Source organism: Macaca fascicularis, chromosome 19 (assembly GCF_037993035.2).
Source record: "Macaca fascicularis isolate 582-1 chromosome 19, T2T-MFA8v1.1".
Taxonomy (NCBI): domain Eukaryota; kingdom Metazoa; phylum Chordata; class Mammalia; order Primates; family Cercopithecidae; genus Macaca; species Macaca fascicularis.
The window spans coordinates 12,090,212-12,108,176 of record NC_088393.1 but is presented as its reverse complement, the minus strand read 5'-3'; the positions used below and the strand labels follow the sequence as shown (position 1 = coordinate 12,108,176).

Sequence of the window (17,965 nt, the reverse complement as noted above, 5' to 3'; positions counted from 1 at the left end):
CGGCCGGCTAGTTTTTTGTATTTTTTAGTAGAGACGGGGTTTCACCGTGTTAACCAGGATGGTCTCGATCTCCTGACCTCGTGATCCGCCCGTCTCGGCCTCCCAAAGTGCTGGGATTATAGGCTTGAGCCACCGCGCCCGGCCCGCATTGCATTTATTTCTATCTATCTATCGATCGATCGATCGATCGATCTATCTATCTTGGAGATGAGGTCTCACTATGATGCCCAGGCTGGACTTGAACTCCTGGGCTCAAGCGATCCTCCTGCCTCAGCCTCCTAAATAGCTAGGACTACAATGCCACTGTGCCTGGCCCTCACTGCATTTAATTGTCATATCTCCATACATTCCTACAGTCTATAATAGTCCCTGGGTCTTTCAGGACCTTGACACTTTTGAAGAGTGCTGGTCAGTTATTTTGTAGATCGTCTTCGAATTTGGTTTGTCTTGAATAAACTGAGGTGTTTGCATTACCAGGAAGAATACCAGAGAGGTGATGATGTACCCTTCTAAGTGCGTCATACCAAGGACTTCATGATATCACCATGAGTCATTGCTGGTGATATTAATGTTGGTCCCTTGGTTAAGGTGGTGTCTGCTAGGATCTTCCACTGTGAAGCTGCTACTTTTTATAGGGTTCTTTCTGGGACTGCATGTTAAAGACTCTGCACCAGGGCCTCACATATGGTGTTCTGTGTTAATATATACAGGACATAAAGTATGTACATACTTGTCTTTTATTTGTTTGTTTTGGGGTTTTTTTGTTTTGTTTGAGACAGAGTCTTGCTCTGTTGCCCAGGCTGGAGTACAGTGGCGCGATCTCGGCTCACTGCAAGCTCTGCCTCCTGGGTTCAAGTGATTCGCCTGTCTTAGCCTCCAGAGTAGCTGGGACTACAGGAGCCCGCCACCATGCCCGGCTAATTTTTTTTGTGTTTTTTTTTAGTAGAGACGGGATTTCACCGTGTTAGCCAGGGTGGTCTCGATCTCCTGACCTCGTGATCCTCCCGCCTTGGCCTCCCGAAGTGTTGGGATTACAGGCGTGAGTCACCATGCACATCCTGTGCATACTTGTTTTTAAAAGACTACCGGCCTCGTGTAGTGGCACATGCCTGTAATCCCAGCACTTTAGGAGGCCAAGATGGGTGGATCACTGTATGCCAGAAGTTTGAGACAAGCCTTGGTAACCTGGTGAGACCCCATCTCTATTTAAAAATAATAATAATAGGCCGGGCGCGCTAGTTCACGCCTGTAATCCCAGCACTTTGGGAGGCCGAGGCTGGCGGATCACGAGGTCAAGAGATCAGACCATCCTGGCTAACACGGTGAAAACCCGTCTCTACTAAAAATACAAAAATATTAGCCGGGCGTGGTGGCGGGCGCCTGTAGTCCCAGTTACTCGGGAGGCTGAGCCAGGAGAATGGCGTGAACCCAGGAGGCAGAGCTTGCAGTGAGCCGAGATTGTGTCACTGCACTCCAGCCTGGGCGACAGAGCGAGACTTCGTCTCAAAAAATAAATAAATAAATAAATAAATAAATAAATAAATAATGACTGGGCACGGTGGCTAGTGCCTGTAATCCCAGCGCTTTGGGAGGCTGAAGCGGGAGGACCACTTGAGCCCAGGAGTTCGAGACCAACCTAGGCAACATGGTGAAACTCTGTCTCTACTAAAAATACAAAAATTAGCTGGGTATGGTGGCACGTGCCTGTAGTCCCAGCTACTCGGGAGGCTGAGGCAGGAGAATTGCTTGAACGTGGGAGGCGGAGGTTGCAATTAGCCAAGATTGCACCACTGCACTCCAACCTGGGCAACAGAGCCAGACTCTGTCTCCAAAAAATAAATAAATAAAATATAATAAAATAAAAAATAATAAAAAGACTAGTTCTGGAAAGATAAATAAGAAAATAAAAGCCATGAGCACCTCAAGAGGACACCAGTAACTCTGAAGGCCACAGCCAGGTCAGCGACCCCACCATCTTACCCACTCCCCAGCTAAGCAGAGCTGACTCTGCCTGCTTGTATCTGCGGGAGCATAGCAGAGGGCAGTAGCACTCCCAGCCGCTACCCACATGCCTGTCAACTTGCCAAGGAGGAGTGCTCCAGCCAAGCAGCTGATTGGCTACAGGTCTTCTCAGATCGCCCAATCACAGGAGTTCTGGTGAGGTGGATGTCCTGCGGCTGCGCAGAGTCCTTGAGGCAGCCTAAGAGCAGGTTCTTGCATCCTAGTCCCCATGCCAGCTCACTGCACCACAGAAGCTGAGGGACTGCAGAAATGGGCTTATGAGGACAGATAGCCTTTCTTTCTGGGGGCCACTGCTATTGCCAATAGCCCATTTTATGTGCTTATCCACCTTAGTTACTAACAGCCTAAATCTGGTGCTTTCTGGGGGAGACCAGGAGCCCCCATTACTCAATCTCACCTCGTTTTATCACATTTCCTCCTAAGTTACTCCATTCCAACCACACAGAGTCTTTGCTGTTGTTCCCAGTGCCAAAAGCCTTCCCCAGATATCCAGAAGGCTCACTCACTTCCTCTGGCCTTTACTCAAAGGCCGCCTCATTGAGACCTTCCTATCTATCTATCTATCTATCTATCTATCTATCTATCTATCTATCTATCTATCTATTTATTGAGACAGAGTCTCACTCTGTCGCCCAGGCTGGAGTGCAGTGGCACAATCTTGGCTCACTGCAACCTCCACCTCTTGGATTCAAGCAATTCTCGTGCCCCAGCCTCCCAAGTAGCTGGGATCACAGGAGCTCACCACCACGACCTACTAATTTTTATTTTTATTTATTTATTTATTTTTTGAGACAGTCTCGCTCTGTCGCCCAGGCTGGAGTGCATTGGCGCGATCTCCGCTCACTGCAAGCTCCGCCACCTCCCGGGTTAATGCCATTCTCCTGCCTTAGCCTCCCTAGAAGCTGGGACTACAGGCGCGCGCCACCACGCCCGGCTAATTTTTTTGTATTTTCAGTAGAGACGGGGTTTCACCGTGTTCGCCAGAATGGTCTCGATCTCCTGACCTCATGATCCACCCGCTTCGGCCTCCCAAAGTGCTGGGATCACAGGCGTGAGCCACCGCGCCCGGCCTATTTATTTAATTTTTTTTTTTTTTTTGAGACGGAGTCTCGCTCTGTCCCCCAGGCTGGAGTGTAGTGGCCGGATCTCGGCTCACTGCAAGCTCCGCCTCCCGGGTTCACGCCATTCTCCTGCCTCAGCCTCCCGAGTAGCTGGGACTACAGGCGCCAGCCACCTCGCCCGGCTAGTTTTTTGTATTTTTTAGTAGAGACGGGGTTTCACCGTGTTAGCCAGGATGGTCTCGATCTCCTGATCTCGTGATCCACCCGTCTCGGCCTCCCAAAGTGCTGGGATTACAGGCTTGAGCCACCGCGCCCGGCCTTATTTAGTTTATTTTTTGGGACAGAGTCTCGCTCTGTTGCTGAAGCTGGAGTGCAGTGGAGTGATCCTGGCTCACTGCAACCTCCGTCTCCCGGGTTCAAGCGATTCTCCTGCCTCAGCCTCCTGAGTAGCTGGGATTACAGGAGCCCACCACCATGCCCTGCTACTTTTGTATTTTTAGTAGAGACGGGGTTTCATCATGTTGGCCAGGCTGGTCTCGAACTCCTGACCTCAGGTGATCCGCCCTCCTCGGCCTCCCAAAGTGCCTGGATTACAGGCGTGAGCCACCACGCCCGGCCCTGTTTGTTTATTATTACTAATTTTAGAAATAGGGTCTCGCCGGGCGCGGTGGCTCAAGCCTGTAATCCCAGGACTTTGGGAGGCCGAGACGGGCGGATCACGAGGTCAGGAGATCGAGACCATCCTGGCTAACACGGTGAAACCCCGTCTCTACTAAGAAATACAAAAAAAATAGCCGGGCGAGGTGGCAGCGCCTGTAGTCCCAGCTACTCGGGAGGCTGAGGCTGGAGAATGGCGTGAACCCGGGAAGCGGAGCTTGCAGTGAGCTGAGATCCGGCCACTGCACTCCAGCCTGGGCTACAGAGCGAGACTCCGTCTCAAAAAAAAAAAAAAGAAAAAAAAAAAAAAAAAGAAAAGAAATAGGGTCTCACTGTGTTGCCCAGGCTGGAGTGCAGGGGTGCAATCATGGCTCACTGTAGCCTCGACCTCCAGGGCTCAAGCGATCCTCCCGTTTCAGCCTCCCGAATACTGGGACTATGAGCACGCGCCATTGCGCCCAGTTAATTTTTAACTTTTTTGTAGAGAAGGGGGTCTCGCTATGTTGCCCAGGCTGGTCTCGAATTCCTGGCCTCCCAAAGGGCTGGGATTACTGGCATGAGCCACCGTGCCGGCCTCCTTTCACTTTTTTAAAATTCATTTTCTCATTTCAGCCCCTGGAGCCTGCGGCTGGATTCACAGACTCCCAAGTCCAGCCTCCCGGGCCATTTCAAGGTTCCCAGGCCTGGAGTGACACTTGACTCATTAGAAGCGGGGCCCAGCTCGTTATGAGGCGGGTCTAAGGCCCTTCCGCCTTCCCATTGGCGCACCTCGCTTTGTGGGCGGGACCTATTACACCAGCTTTCTTGATTAGCTGCCTCCCTGGCGCTCCCTGACCCGGACGCTCTCTGGGCCAATATGGCGGCGCCCAGCAAGAAGACAGAGCTGGCCTGGAGTCCGCGGCTGGCCGCGTGAGTAGGTAGGTCGCACGCGGGTAGGCGAGCGCGAACTGCTGGGCTCTAAGCGGACCCTTCAGGACCCGGCAGCGCGAGAGGGCGGCCCTGGAGGGACCCAGCTGCAGGGCCAGGGCGCCGTGACCTTTCGTAGTGGGGGCGGGGACGCGCTGGGAAAGGCCGCCCCTCTTGTGCCAGCCGCCTCACGCCCCCAGTCTCCGGTTTTGCAGATGAAAACAACTGACCCAGATTAAAGTCCTCGCCAGAGGTCACGCCGCAAGTCGGCAACCGGGCAGGAATTGGAATCTACGTCTGCCTGTTTCCCCCAAGAGACCCAGAATCCTGGCAGCCGGTTTCAGAGCTGCTGTACGTACACTGTACCTCGGGGTTCAGATTTATAGGTGTTTTGTTGAAATTGAGCTCTTGTTTCCGTTCCGTTGATACTTGTTAGGCATCTACTGTATACCAGGCACTGTCCTGGGCGCTGGAGACACAGCCATGAGGAAGATAGATAAAAATCCTTCATCTCCTGGGGGAACCAGACTTTTAACAAATCACAAATAAACGAAACAGGTGATTTCAGATACTGATAAGTTACTAAAAATGCGTTAATGGTGTCGGGAATTTCGCTTGAGCCCAGGAGTTCGAGACCAGCCTTGGCAACATAGCAGGGCCCTGTTCTCTACAAAAAATTATGCGGGCATTGTGGTGCACGCCTATAGTCCTAGCTACTCGGAAAGCTGAGGTGGGAGGATTGCTTGAGCCCAGGAGGTCAAGGCTGTAGTGAGCCGTGATTGTGCCACTGCACTCCAGCCTGGGGGACAGAGCAGGACCCTGTCTCAGAAACAAACAAACAAAAATTAATAGGTCGATGAGGGCTTTTAGAAAAATATGGGGAATGGGAGGTGGTCAAAGAAGACCTTTCATTGAAATGACCAGAGACAGCTGTGGGCAGATCTGGAGGAAGAAAGCTCTAGACAGAGAGAAAAGCGAGTACAAAGGTTCTGAGATGGGTTAAACTTAGTTTATTTCAGAAACAGTGTAGCTGAAGCTGCCAGTGGTAGGAGTTGAGAGAGAGGGGTAGACCCTGTCTGATTTTATTTATTTATTTTTATTTTTTAGAGACAGGATTTCCCTTGTTTGCCAAGCCTGGAGTGCAGTGGTGCAATCATAGCTCACTGCAGCCTCAAACTCCATGGCTCAAGTGATTCTCCTGCCTCAGCTTTCCCAGTAGCTGGGACTACAGGTGCACACCACCAGGTCCAGCTACTTTTTTAAAACAATTTTTGTAGAGATCGTGTCCTGCTATGTTGTCCGAGCTGGTCTTGAATTCCTGGGCTGCAGTGATCCTCCCCACTTGGCCTTCCAAAGCACTAGGATTATAGGCATGAGCCACTGCTCCCTGCCTATTTATTTTTAGAGACAGGATCTCAGTATGTTGCCCAGGCTAGAGTGCAGTTGCTATTCACAAGTGCAGTCATAGTTCACTGCAACCTCTAACTACTGACTTTAAAGGATCCTCCAGCCTCAGTCTCCTGAGTACCTGAGATGACAGGCATTCGCCACCGTGCCTGGATAATTTTTAATTTTTTTGTGGAGATAGGGTCTCACTATGTTGCCCAGGCTGGTCTTGAATTCCTGGGCTCAAGTGATCCTCTTACCTTGGTCTTCCAAAGTGTTGGGATTACAGGCATGAACCAGTGTGCCCAGTCCCTGATTTTAAGTGTGATGTGCCGTTAGCAATTTTAGGCAGAAATCACTAGTTTTAGTTAGTTTGTTTGTTTATTTATTTAGAGATGGAGTCTCACTCTGTCACCCAGGCTGGAGGGCAATGTCCGAAGCAACTGGGATTACAGGCGCCTACCACCACTCCTGGCTAATTTTTGTACTTTTAGTAGAGATGGGGTTTCACCATCTCAGCCAAGCTGGTCTTGAACTCCTGACCTCGTGATCCACCCGACTCAGCCTCCCAAAGTGCTGGGATTATAGGCGTGAGCCACCACGCCTGACCTAAGTTTAGTTTAAAAGCTCCCTCTGGCTGGGTACGATGGCTCATGCCTGTAATCCTAACACTTTGGGAGGCCAAGATGGGTGGATTGCTTGAGCTCAGGAGTTCAAGACCACCCTGGGCAACATGATGAAACATCATCTCTACTAAAATACAAAAAATTAGCTGGGTGTGGTGGTACACACCTGTAGTCTCAGCTACTCGAGAGGCCTAGGCATGAGAATCAACTTGAACTGGGGAGGCAGAGGTTGCACTGAGCTGAGATCGTGCCACTGCACTCCAGCCTGGGCAACAGAATGAGACTCTGTCTCCCCCGCAAAAAAAAAGCTCCCTCTGGCCATAGTGGGGAGAACTGACTGGAGGCGGGAAGGGCAGATGTGGGAGGCTCGATAGGTATCCAAGTCATAGATTGAGATGGTGGCTTCAGACAGAAAGAGGTGCATTTGGGATGGATTTGGAAATAGTCACCCAGACTAGTTTTTTTTTTGTTTTTTTTTTTTTTTTTTTGAGACAGAGTCTGGCTCTGTCGCCCAGGCTGGAGTGCAGTGGCGCGATCTTGGCTCACTGCAAGCTCCACCTCCCGGGTTCACGCCATTCTCCCACCTCAGCCTCCCGAGTAGCTGGGCCTACAGGCGCCTGCCACCACACCCGGCTAATTTTTGGTAGTTTTAGTAGAGACGAGGTTTCACCGTGTTAGCCAGGTGTTTGAGAGCGGTTGCTCTCAAAACCGTAATCCCAGCACTTTGGGAGGCCAAGGTGGGTGGATCATGAAGTAAAGAGTTCGAGACCAGCCTGGCCAACATGGTGAAATCCCATCTCTACTAAGAATACAAAAATTAGTCAGGTGTGGTGGTGCATGCCTGTAATCCCAGCTACTCCAGAAGTTGAGGCAGGAGAATTGCTTGAACCCAGGAGGCGGAGGTTGCAGTGAACCTAGATCACGCCACTGCACTCCAACCGGGGCGACAGAGCAAGACTCCATCTGGAAAAAAAAAAAAGCAGATTCCAATTCAATAGGTCTGGGATAGGGCCAATAATTTGTTTTTTTTTGTTTTGTTTTGTTTTTTAGCAGGTGAGTTGGTACACGTTCAGTGGATTCTGACTTTCATGGCTGCCATCCTGATAAATTTTGCTTTTTTTTTTTTTGAGACAGTTTCACTCTTGTTGCCCAGGCTAGAGTGCAATGGTGTCCTCTTGGCTCACCACAAGCACTGTCTCCTGGGTTCAAGCGATTCTCCTGCCTCAGCCTCCACGTAGTTGGAATTACTGGCATGCACCACCGCACCCAGCTAATTCTGTATTTTTTTTTTTTTAAGTAGAGACAGGGTCTCTCCATGTTGGAGCTGGTCTCGAACTCCTGACCTCAGGTGATTCATCTGCCTGGGCCTCCCAAAGTGCTGGGATTACAGGCGTGAGTCACCATGCCTGGCCAAATTTTGCTATTCTAATAAACTTCTAAATGTCACTGACGCTGCCAGTCCCTAGGACACACTTTAAGTAGCTGTGGGGTTTTTTTGTTTTTGTTTTTTTTTGTTTTGAGTCAGGGTCTTCTTCTGTTGCTCAGGCTGGAGTGTGTGGCGTGAACTTGGTTAACTGTAGACCTCCCAGGCTCATGTGATCCTCCCACCTCTGCCTCCTGAAGAACTGAGAACACAGGTGTATACTACCATGCCTGGTTAATTTTCTTTTTTTTTTTTTGAAACAGAGTCTTGCTCTGTTGCCCAGGCTGGAGTGCAGTGGTGTGATCTCGGCTCACTGTAAGCTCCGCCTCCTGGGTTCACGCCATTCTCCTGTCTCAACCTCCCAAGTAGCTGGGACTACAGGCGCCCGCCACCTCGCCCGGCTAATTTTTTGTATTTTTTAGTAGAGACGGGGTTTCACCGGGTTAGCCAGGATGGTCTCGATCTCCTGACCTCATGATCCGCCCGTCTCAGCCTCCCAAAGTGCTGGGATTAAGGCTTGAGCCACCGCGCCCGGCCTCTTTTTTGTATTTTAAGTAGAGACGGGGTTTCACCATGTTAGCCAGGATGGTCTTGATCTCCTGACCTTGTGATCCACCTGCCTCAGCCTCCCAAAGTGCTGGGATTACAGGCGTGAGCCACTGCACCCGGCTGGAGTGCTTTTTATTTTTTATTTTTGAGATAGGGTCTCACTTTGTCACCCAAGCCAGAGTGTGGTAGCACAGTCATAGTTCGTATAACCTGAACTGCTGGGCTTAAGTGATCTTCCTACCTCAGCCTCCTGAATAGCTGGGACTACAAATGAGTGCCACCACATCCAGCTGCTTTTTTTTTTTTTTTTGCTGATCTTGATCTCCCAAGCTCAAGTGATCCTCCCACTCTGATCTCCCAAAGTGGATAAGAAGCATGAGCCGCTGTGCCCAGTCTTCAGTGAGGTGCTTTAAAATGCTGATGCCCCACCTTCAGATATTCTGAATTAATATGTCTGGGATCTGGCCCAGGCATGGTTTTTGCTTTTTTTTTTTTTTTTTTTTTTTTGAGATGGAGTCTTGCTCTGTTGCCCAAGCTGGAGTGCAGTGGTGCGATCTTGGCTCGCTGCAACCCTCCGCCTTCTGGGTTCAAGCGATTCTCTTGCCTCAGCCTCCTGAGTAGCTGGGATTACAGGTGCCCACCACCATGCAGATTTTTTTTTTTTTTTTTTTTTTTTTTGAGACGGAGTCTCGCTCTCTCACCCAGGCTGGAGTGAAGTGGCGTGATCTTGGCTCACTGCAACCTCCACCTTCTAGGTTCAAGCGATTCTCCTGCCTCAGCCTCCCGAGTAGCCAGGATTACAGGCGCCTGCCACCATGCCCAGCTAATTTTTGTATTTTTAGTAGAGACAGGGTTTTACCATGTTGGCCAGGCCGGTTTCAAACTTCTGACCTCAAGTGATCCATCTGTCTTGGCCTCCCAGAGTGCTGGGATTACAGGTGTGAGCTGCCGCACCCAGTTTAATGTTTCTTTTTTAATTTTTTAAATTTATTGATTTTCACACATTTTCCCTCTTTACTAGCAGTCAGTATATCATATGAATATAGACATAAAATTCCTCAACAAAATACTAGCAGATAAAATCCAACAGCATGGAAAAAGAATTACACACCATGACCTAGTGGAGTTTATACCAGAAATGCAAGGTTAGTTTAATATGTGAACATCAATTAATATACTACATTAGAATTAGAATAAAGGATAAAAACCACATGATTATCTCAATACAAGCGGAAAAACATTGACAAAATCCGATATACTTTTTTTTTTTGAGGCAGAGTCTCCCTCTGTTGTTCAGGCTGAGGTTCAGTGGCACGATCTCAGCTCACTGCAACCTCCGCCTCCTGGGTTCAAATGATTCTCCTCGCCCAGCCTCCCAAGTAGCTGGAACTACAGGCATGTACCAACCACCATGCTCTGCTAATTGTTGGATTTTTAGTAAACATGAGGTTTTGCCATGTTGGCCAGGCTGGTCTCAACTCCTGACCTCAAGTAATCCGCCTGCCTCAGCCTCCCAAAGTGCTGGGAAATCCAATCTACTTTCTGATGAGAATACTCATCAAACTAGAAATGTGAAGGAACTTCCTCAGCCTGAGAAAGGGCATCATAAAAAACCCACAGCTCCAGCACTTTGGGAATTTGAGGTGGGCAGATCACGAGGTCAGGAGGTCGAGACCAGCCTAGCCAACATAGTGAAACCCCGTGTCTACAAAAATACCAAAAAAAAAAAAAAAAAAAAAAAAAAATTTGGCATGGTGGTGGGTGCCTGTAATCCTAGCTACTCCGGAGGCTGAGAATCACTTGAACCTGGGAGGCTGAGGTTGCAGTGAGCCGAGATTGTGCACCACTGCATACCAGCCTGGGCGACAGTGCAAGACTCTGTCTCAAAAACAAACAAACAACCCACAGCTGATATCATACTTAATGTTGAAATACTAGATGCTTTTCCCTCTTAAGATGAGGAACAAGGCCGGGCATAGTAGCTCACACCTATAATCCCAGCACTTTGGGAGGCCAAAGTGGGTGGATCACCTGAGGTCAGGAGTTTGACACCAGCTTGGCCAACATGGTGAAACCCTGTCTCTACTGAAAATACAGAAAATTAGCTTAGCGTGGTGGTGGGTACCTGTAATCCCAGCTACTCAGGAGGCTGAGGCAAGAGAATTGCTTGAACCGGGGAGATGGAGGTTGCAGTGAGCCAGGGTCATGCCATTGCACCCCAGCCTGGGCAACAAGAGTGAGGCTGCGTCTTAATTAAAAAAAAAAAAAAAGATGAGGAACGAGACAGGAATGTCCATTCACCATGTCTGTCCAGGATTTTCCTGGAGGTTCCAGAAGGGGCACTTAAGTAAGAAAAAGAAATTAAAGGCCCCAGATGTGGTGGCTATTGCCTGTAATCCCAGCATTTTGGGAGGCTGAAGCAGAAGGATTGCTTGAGGTCAGGAGTTCAATACCAGCCTGGGCAACACAGCGAGACTCTGTGTCTACAAAAAGTTTTAAAATTAGCCAAGCGTTGGCTGGGTGCAGTGGCTCATGCCTGTAATCCCAGCACTTTGGGAGGCTGAGGCGGGCGGATCGCGAGGTCAGGAGATTGAGACCATCCTGGCCAACACAATGAAACCCTGTCTCTACTAAAAATACAAAAAATTAGCTGGGTGCGGTGGTGGCCGCCTGTAGTCCCAGCTACTCAGGAGGCTGAGGCAGAATGGCATGAACCTGGGAGGTGGGGATGCAGTGAGCTGAGATCACACCACTGCATTCCAGCCTGGGTGACAGAGCGAGACTCCATCTCAAAAAAAAAAAAAAAAAATTAGCCAGGCATGGTGACATGCACCTGTAGTCTCAGCTACTTGGGAAGGTGAGGTGGGAGGATCGCTTGAGCCCAGGAGGTCAAGGCTACAGTGAGCCATGATCATGCCAATGCGCTTGATACAGGGTAACTGTGTCTCTAAAAAATGTGTAAAAAGAAAACAATAAAATAAAAACAAAAGGCATCCAGATTGAAAAGGAAAAGATAAAACTGTCTCAACTTGGACATGACATGATCTGGTATATAGAAAATCCCAAGTAATCTAATAAAAAACTATTAGAACTAATAAACAAGTTCAGCAAGTTGTAGGACACATGATTGACATATAAAAATATATTTCTATACACTAGCCATAAATAATGCAAAAATGAAATTAAGAAAAATAATTCCATACCGGGCATGGTGACCCATGCCTGTAATCCCAGCACTTTAAGAGGCTGAGGTGGGAGGATTGCTTGACCCAGAAGTTTAAAACCAGCCTGGACAGCACAGTGATACCCCACCTTTACAAAAAATTTAAAACTTAGGTGGGCATGGTAGCATATGCCTGTAGTCCCAGCTACTTAGGAGGCTGAGGTAGGAGGATCACTTGAGCTCAGTAGTTTTGGGCTGCAGTGAGCTGTGATTGTATCACTGCACTCCAGCCTGGGTGACAGAGTAAGACCCCATCTCTAAAAAACAATAAAAGAGGCCGGGCGCAGTGGCTCAAGCCTGTAATCCCAGCACTTTGGGAGGCGGAGACGGGCGGATCACGAGGTCAGGAGATCGAGACCATCCTGGCTAACACGGTGAAACCCCGTCTCTATTAAAAAATACAAAAAAAAACTAGCCGGGCGAGGTGGCGGGCGCCTGTAGTTCCAGCTACTCGGGAGGCTGAGGCAGGAGAATGGCGTAAACCCGGGAGGCGGAGCTTGCATGAGCTGAGATCCGGCCACTGCACTCCAGCCTGGGCGACAGAGCGAGACTCCATCTCAAAAAAAAAAAAAAAAGAATCAAACAAGTAGATATCCCATGTTCATGGATCAGAAGATAGCAGTAATTCTCAAATTGATCTACAGATTCAACACCATCCCTGTTTGGATCCCAGCTGGCTTTTTTGCAGAAATTAACAGCTGATTCTAAAATTCATATGAAATTGTGGGGAAGTGAGAACAGCCAAAACAATTTTGAAAAAAAAAAAAAAAAAAAGAACAAAGTTGGAAGACTCGCACCTCCTGATTTCAAAAACTTACCACAAAGCTATAGTTATCAAAAACAATGTGGTAGGCAGGGCATGGTGGGTCACGCCTGTAATCCCAGCATTTTGGGAGGCCAAGGTGGACTGATCCTTTGAGTCGAGGAGTTCAAGACCAGCCTGGCCAACATGGCGAAACCCCTTCTCCACTAAAAATACAAAAATGAGCCGGGTGTGGTGGTGGGCGCCTGTAATTCCAGCTACTTGGGAGGCTGAGGCAGGAAAACCACTTGAACCTGGGTGACAGAGGTTGCAGTGAGCCAAGCTTGCACCACTGCACTCCAGTCTGGGCGATACTCCCTCTCAAAAACAAAAACAAAACAATGTGATAGTGGCATAAGTGTCGACATGTAGATCAATAGAATAGAATTGTAAACCCAGAAATAAACCTTTATATTTATGGTCAATTGGTTTTTAGCAAGGGTGTCAAGACAATAAAATAGGGAAAGAATAGTCTTTAACAAATTCAACTGTATGTCCACATTATGCGATCCCCTTCCACACACCATACACCATAATTAATTCAAAGTGTATCATAGACCTGAATGTCAAAATGTAAAACTCAACAAAACAAAACAAAAACTCTTAGAAGAAAACATTGTAGGCTGGGTGCAGTGGCTCACACCTGTAATCCCAGCACTTTGGGAGGCTGAGGTGGGCGGATCATGAGGTCAGGAGTTCGAGACCAGCCTGACCAACATGGTGAAACCCCGTCTCTACTATAAATACAAAAATTAGCCAGGTGTGGTGTTGAGTGCCTGTAATCCCACTACTTGGGAGGCTGAGACAGGAGAATTGCTTGAACCCGGGAGGCAGAGGTTGCAGTGAGCCGAGATTGCAGCACTGCACTCCAGCCTGGGCAACAGAATGAGACTCCATCTCCAAAAAAAAAAAAAAGAAGAAGAAGAAAACGTTGATGTAAATCTCTTGACCTTGGGCTAGGCAATGGTTGTTTTTAGATATAATACCAAAAAAAAAAAAAAAAAAAAGCACAGCTATTAAAAGGAAAAGGATAAGTTGGACTTCATCAAAATTTAAAATTTGATGTTACAAATGATAAAGTGAATAGACAGCTCTCAGAATGGAAGAAAATATTTGCAAGTCATAAGGGTATAATATCCATCCAGAATATATAAAGGCCATGGTGGTGGCTCACACCTGTGATCCAGCACTTTGGGAGGCCAAGATGAGAAGACTGCTTGAGGCCAGGAGTTTCACACTAGCCTGGGCAACATAGAAAGACCCCATCTGTACAAAAAAATACAAAAATTAGTTGGGTATGGTGGCTCATCCCTGTAATCCCAGCTGCTTAAGAGGCTGAGGTGGGAGGATCACTTGTGTCTGGGAGGTCGAGGCTGCAGTGAGCTGAGATTACACCACTGTACTCCAGCCTGAGCAACAAAACAAGACCATGTCTCAAAAAAAAAAAAAAAAAAAAGACAATATATAAAGAACTCTTACAACTTGGCTGTACACAGTGGCTCATTCCTATAATCCCAGCACTTTGGGAGGCCAGGGCAGGTGGATCACGAGGTCAGGAGTTCAAGACCAGCCTGATCAACTTGGTGAAACCCTGTCTCTACTAAAAATACAAAAATTAGCCAGGCATGGTGGTGCGTGCCTGTAATCCCAGCTACTCAGGAGGCTGAGCCAGGATAATAACTTTAACCCAGGAGGCGGAGGTTGCAGTGAGCTGAGATTGTGCCACTGCACTCCAACCTGGGCAAGAGAGCGAGACTCCATCTCAAAAAAAAAAAAAAAAAAGACTACACATTGGGTACAGTGTATACACTGCTCAACTGCTCAGGTGATGTGTACATCACAATCTCAGAAATCACCAGTAAAAAACTTATTCTTGTAACTACTACCCATTCCCCAAAAACCTATTGGAAAAAAAATAGACAAAACAGCTGGGCGCGGTGGCTCATGCCTGTAATCCCAGCACTTTGGGAGGCTGAGATGAGGGGATCACTTGATGTCAGGAGTTCGAGACCAGCCTGGCCAATATGGGGAAACCCCATTTCTACTAAAGATACAAAAAATTAGCTGGGTGTGGTGGTGTGCACCTGTAATCCCAGCTACTCGGGAGACTGAGGCAGGAGAATGGCTTGAACCTGGGAGGCAGAGGTAGCAGCGAGCCAAGATTGTGCCATTGCACTCCAGCCTGGGCAACAGGGCGAGACTCCATTTCAGAAAAAAAAAAAATTAGCCAGGCATGGTGACGCATGCCTGTAGTCCCAGCTACTCAGGAGGCTGAGGCAGAAAAGTCTCTTGAACCCGGGAGGTGGAAGTTTCAGTGAGCTGAGATGACACCACTGCACTCCAGCTTGGGCAATAGAGCGAGACTCCATCTCAAAAAAAAAAAAAAAAAAAAAGACAAAACAGGTTTTGGTGAGGATATGGAGAAATTGGAGCTCATCCACATTTGACTCTTGAACAACTTGATGGTTAGGGGTGCTGACCTTCCACACAATTGAAAATCTGCCTGTAACTTTTTTTTGTTTTGTTTTGTTTTTTAAAAAATGAGATTTCGCTCTGTCACTCAGGCCAGAATGCAGTGGTGTGGTTATAGCTCACTGCAACCTTGAACTGCTGGGCTCAAGCAATCCTCCTGCCTCAGTCTCCCAAGTAGCTGGAACCATATGTGTGCACCACCATGCCTGGTTAATTTTTTTCTTTTTGGAGAGATAGGGTCTCACTATGTTACCCAGGCTGGTCCTGAACTCCTAGGCTCAAGTGATCCTCCCATCTTGGCTTCCCAAAGTGGTAGGATTACAGGCGTGAGCCACCGTGCCAGGCTACATATAACTTTTGACTCCCCAAAAATCCAGCCAGGTGCAGTGGCTCACCTATGTAATTCCAGCACTTTGGGAGGCCAAGCTGGGAGGATTGCTTGAGCCCAGGAGTTTGAGATCAGCCTGGAAAATAGAGGGCAACCCCACCTCTATGAAAATTTTAAAAATTAGTTGGGTGTGGTGGCGCACACCTGTAGTCCCAGCTACTCAGGAGGCAGTGGTGGGAGGATTGCTTGAGTTGGGAGGTCAAGTCTGCAGTGAGCCTTGATCATACCACTGTACTCCAGCCTGGGCAACAGAGTGAGATCCTGTCTCAAAATATCTTAACTACTAATAGCCCACTGTTGTCCAGAGGCCTCAGGGATTACACAAACAGTCGATTAACATTTTTTTTAATGTGAGCCAAAGATTTATGTCTTCATTTCTTGCATTTGAAGTACTCTTCGATGACATCCTTGGCCTGAGACTCTTTGCCATAGTCCTTAACTACTATATAACTGCAACCAACCACTTTACGGGGCTTCCCTTCTCTCAGTTTTATAGAGGCCTACCCATTCCCCTAGTTTCTTGCTGTCATCAACCTTAATTAGGTTCAGCACAAAGGGCCTCCACCAACCTGACATACATAGGCTCATCACAGTCGGATGCAAGCACACAAAGATGGGCTTGGCACTTGTCTAAGGCTTTGGCAGCTTCACGAATTCCACGTGCTAGGCCATCGTGGATGAGGGCGGTCTTCAGCACCTCTTGTAAAGCAGTATTAACGTCCATTACACCTCCAGCAGCAATGCCTTCCTCGCCATGGCGGTGGGTTACGGGTGAAGGTGAATCTTGAACTCACCCACGCCTCCGCCTCCGTGCAACTTGGCGGCAGCAGGGAAAGAGCGATTAACATATTTTTAAATTTTATCTATCTATCTATCTATCTATCTATCTATATATATATATATTTTTGAGACAGAGTCTTGCTCTGTTGCCCAGGCTGGAGTGCAGTGGCGTGATCTCGGCTCACTGCAAGCTCTGCCTCCCGGGTTCAGGCCATTCTCCTGCCTCAGCCTCCTGAGTAGCTGGAACTACAGGCGCCCGCCACCACGCCCGGCTAATTTTTTGTATTTTTAGTAGAGACTGAGTTTCACCGTGTTAGCCAGGATGGTCTCGATCTCCTGACCTCGTGATTCACCCGCCTTGGCCTCCCAAAGTGCTGGGATTACAGGCATAAGCCACCGCACCCGGCCCTAATATATATATATTATACTATAATCTTACAATAAGCTGGAGAAAAGAAAATGTTATTAAGAAAATCAGGAAGAGAAAACACATTTAATTTACTATTCATTAGGTGGAAGTGGATCATGATAAAGGTCTTCATTCTCATTGTCTTCACATTGAGTAAGCTGAGGAGGAGGGGGAAGAAGAGGAGGGGTTGGTCTTGCTGTCTTAGGGGTGGCAGAGGCAGAAGAGGTGGAGGAGGTAGATGGAGAGGCAGGCACATTCAGCTGTAACTTTCTTTTTTACCAGCCCCCCGGTGTTTAAAGTTGTAACTTTAATTAAATTTAATTAGTTTTTTTGAAACAGAGTCTCACACGGTCACCCAGGCTGGAGTGCAGTGGCGCAATCTCAGCTCACTGTAACATCGCCTCCCAGGCGCAAGCAATTCTCCACTGTAACATCGCCTCCCAGACGCAAGCAATTCTCCCGGCTTAGCCTCCTGAGTAGTTGAGATTACAGGCACGCACCACCATGTCTGAATAAATTTTTTTTTTTTTTTTTTTTTTTTACCGGGGCGTTCCTGAGTTTATCTGGGGCACACATGGGCGAGGGCCCTACAACTAGAAGGTGTTGGGCCTCTTGGTGGTGAAGCGTGGCTTTTGCTGACGGTGCAGGACCCTGTGGGGCAGCGGGAACCTGATCTTGGAGTCGTGTGCAGGTGGCACTTGCTGGCTACAATCTCCTCTACCTTCATGATCTGGATGGAGTGGGCCCAGGTGCGGTGCCAGGCGCCCATGTCTCGGTCGCGGTGGGTGACAGCGCCCCTGGTGGTCAGCTTCCGGTATTGCCGGTACATGTGGGTGCCGCTCCGGGAGTCATGGCGCAGCCAGATGCCGAAGTTCTTCACCCGCAGGGGGCGCTTCTCAAATGCCTGCCCACAGTAGACAGTCTCCCCTGAAGACTTCTTCATCTCTTTAACTGAGATGCGAAGTACCAGAGCGGGACTTGGCGACGACATCATTAGGCACAAAGATTTGCATATGGTAGAGGGGCGGTGTATGGCATTTGGGGGTGCGCAGGCAGCGACCCACCACCTTGTACTCTTGTAGTGTGCCCGAGGTTTTCATGGCATCCTCTCCACACTTGCCGCCACCCGCAAAAGGAGCCTGGCTAATTTTTTTATTTTTAGTAGAGATGGGTTTTTGCCACGTTGGCCATGCTGGTCTTGAACTCCTGACCTTAAGTGATTCTCCTGCCTAGCCTCCCAAAGTGCTGGGATTACAGGCGT

At 48.4% G+C, this 17,965-nt stretch overlaps 1 protein-coding gene and 2 pseudogenes across 10 annotated transcripts in view; 1 reads left to right on the top strand and 2 right to left on the bottom strand.

The window, feature by feature from the left end:
• The first annotated feature begins 4,572 nt into the window (after positions 1–4,572).
• Positions 4,573–17,965, top strand: part of ECSIT (ECSIT signaling integrator) — a 30,377-nt gene continuing 16,984 nt past the window's right edge. For 8 of the 10 annotated variants that reach the window (XM_005588058.5, XM_065535431.2, XM_045379074.3 and 5 more), the window contains exon 1: positions 4,573–4,657. The gene's annotated coding sequence lies outside the window, so the exon portion shown is untranslated. Of the gene's footprint in view, positions 4,658–4,744; positions 4,998–17,043; positions 17,454–17,965 lie in introns of those variants that run through there. The other 2 variants (XM_065535429.2, XM_045379075.3) reach the window with 2 other exon arrangements.
• Positions 15,855–16,843, bottom strand: LOC102144254 (small ribosomal subunit protein eS12-like; annotated as a pseudogene).
• On the bottom strand, positions 17,222–17,917 carry LOC102144623 (large ribosomal subunit protein eL20 pseudogene; annotated as a pseudogene).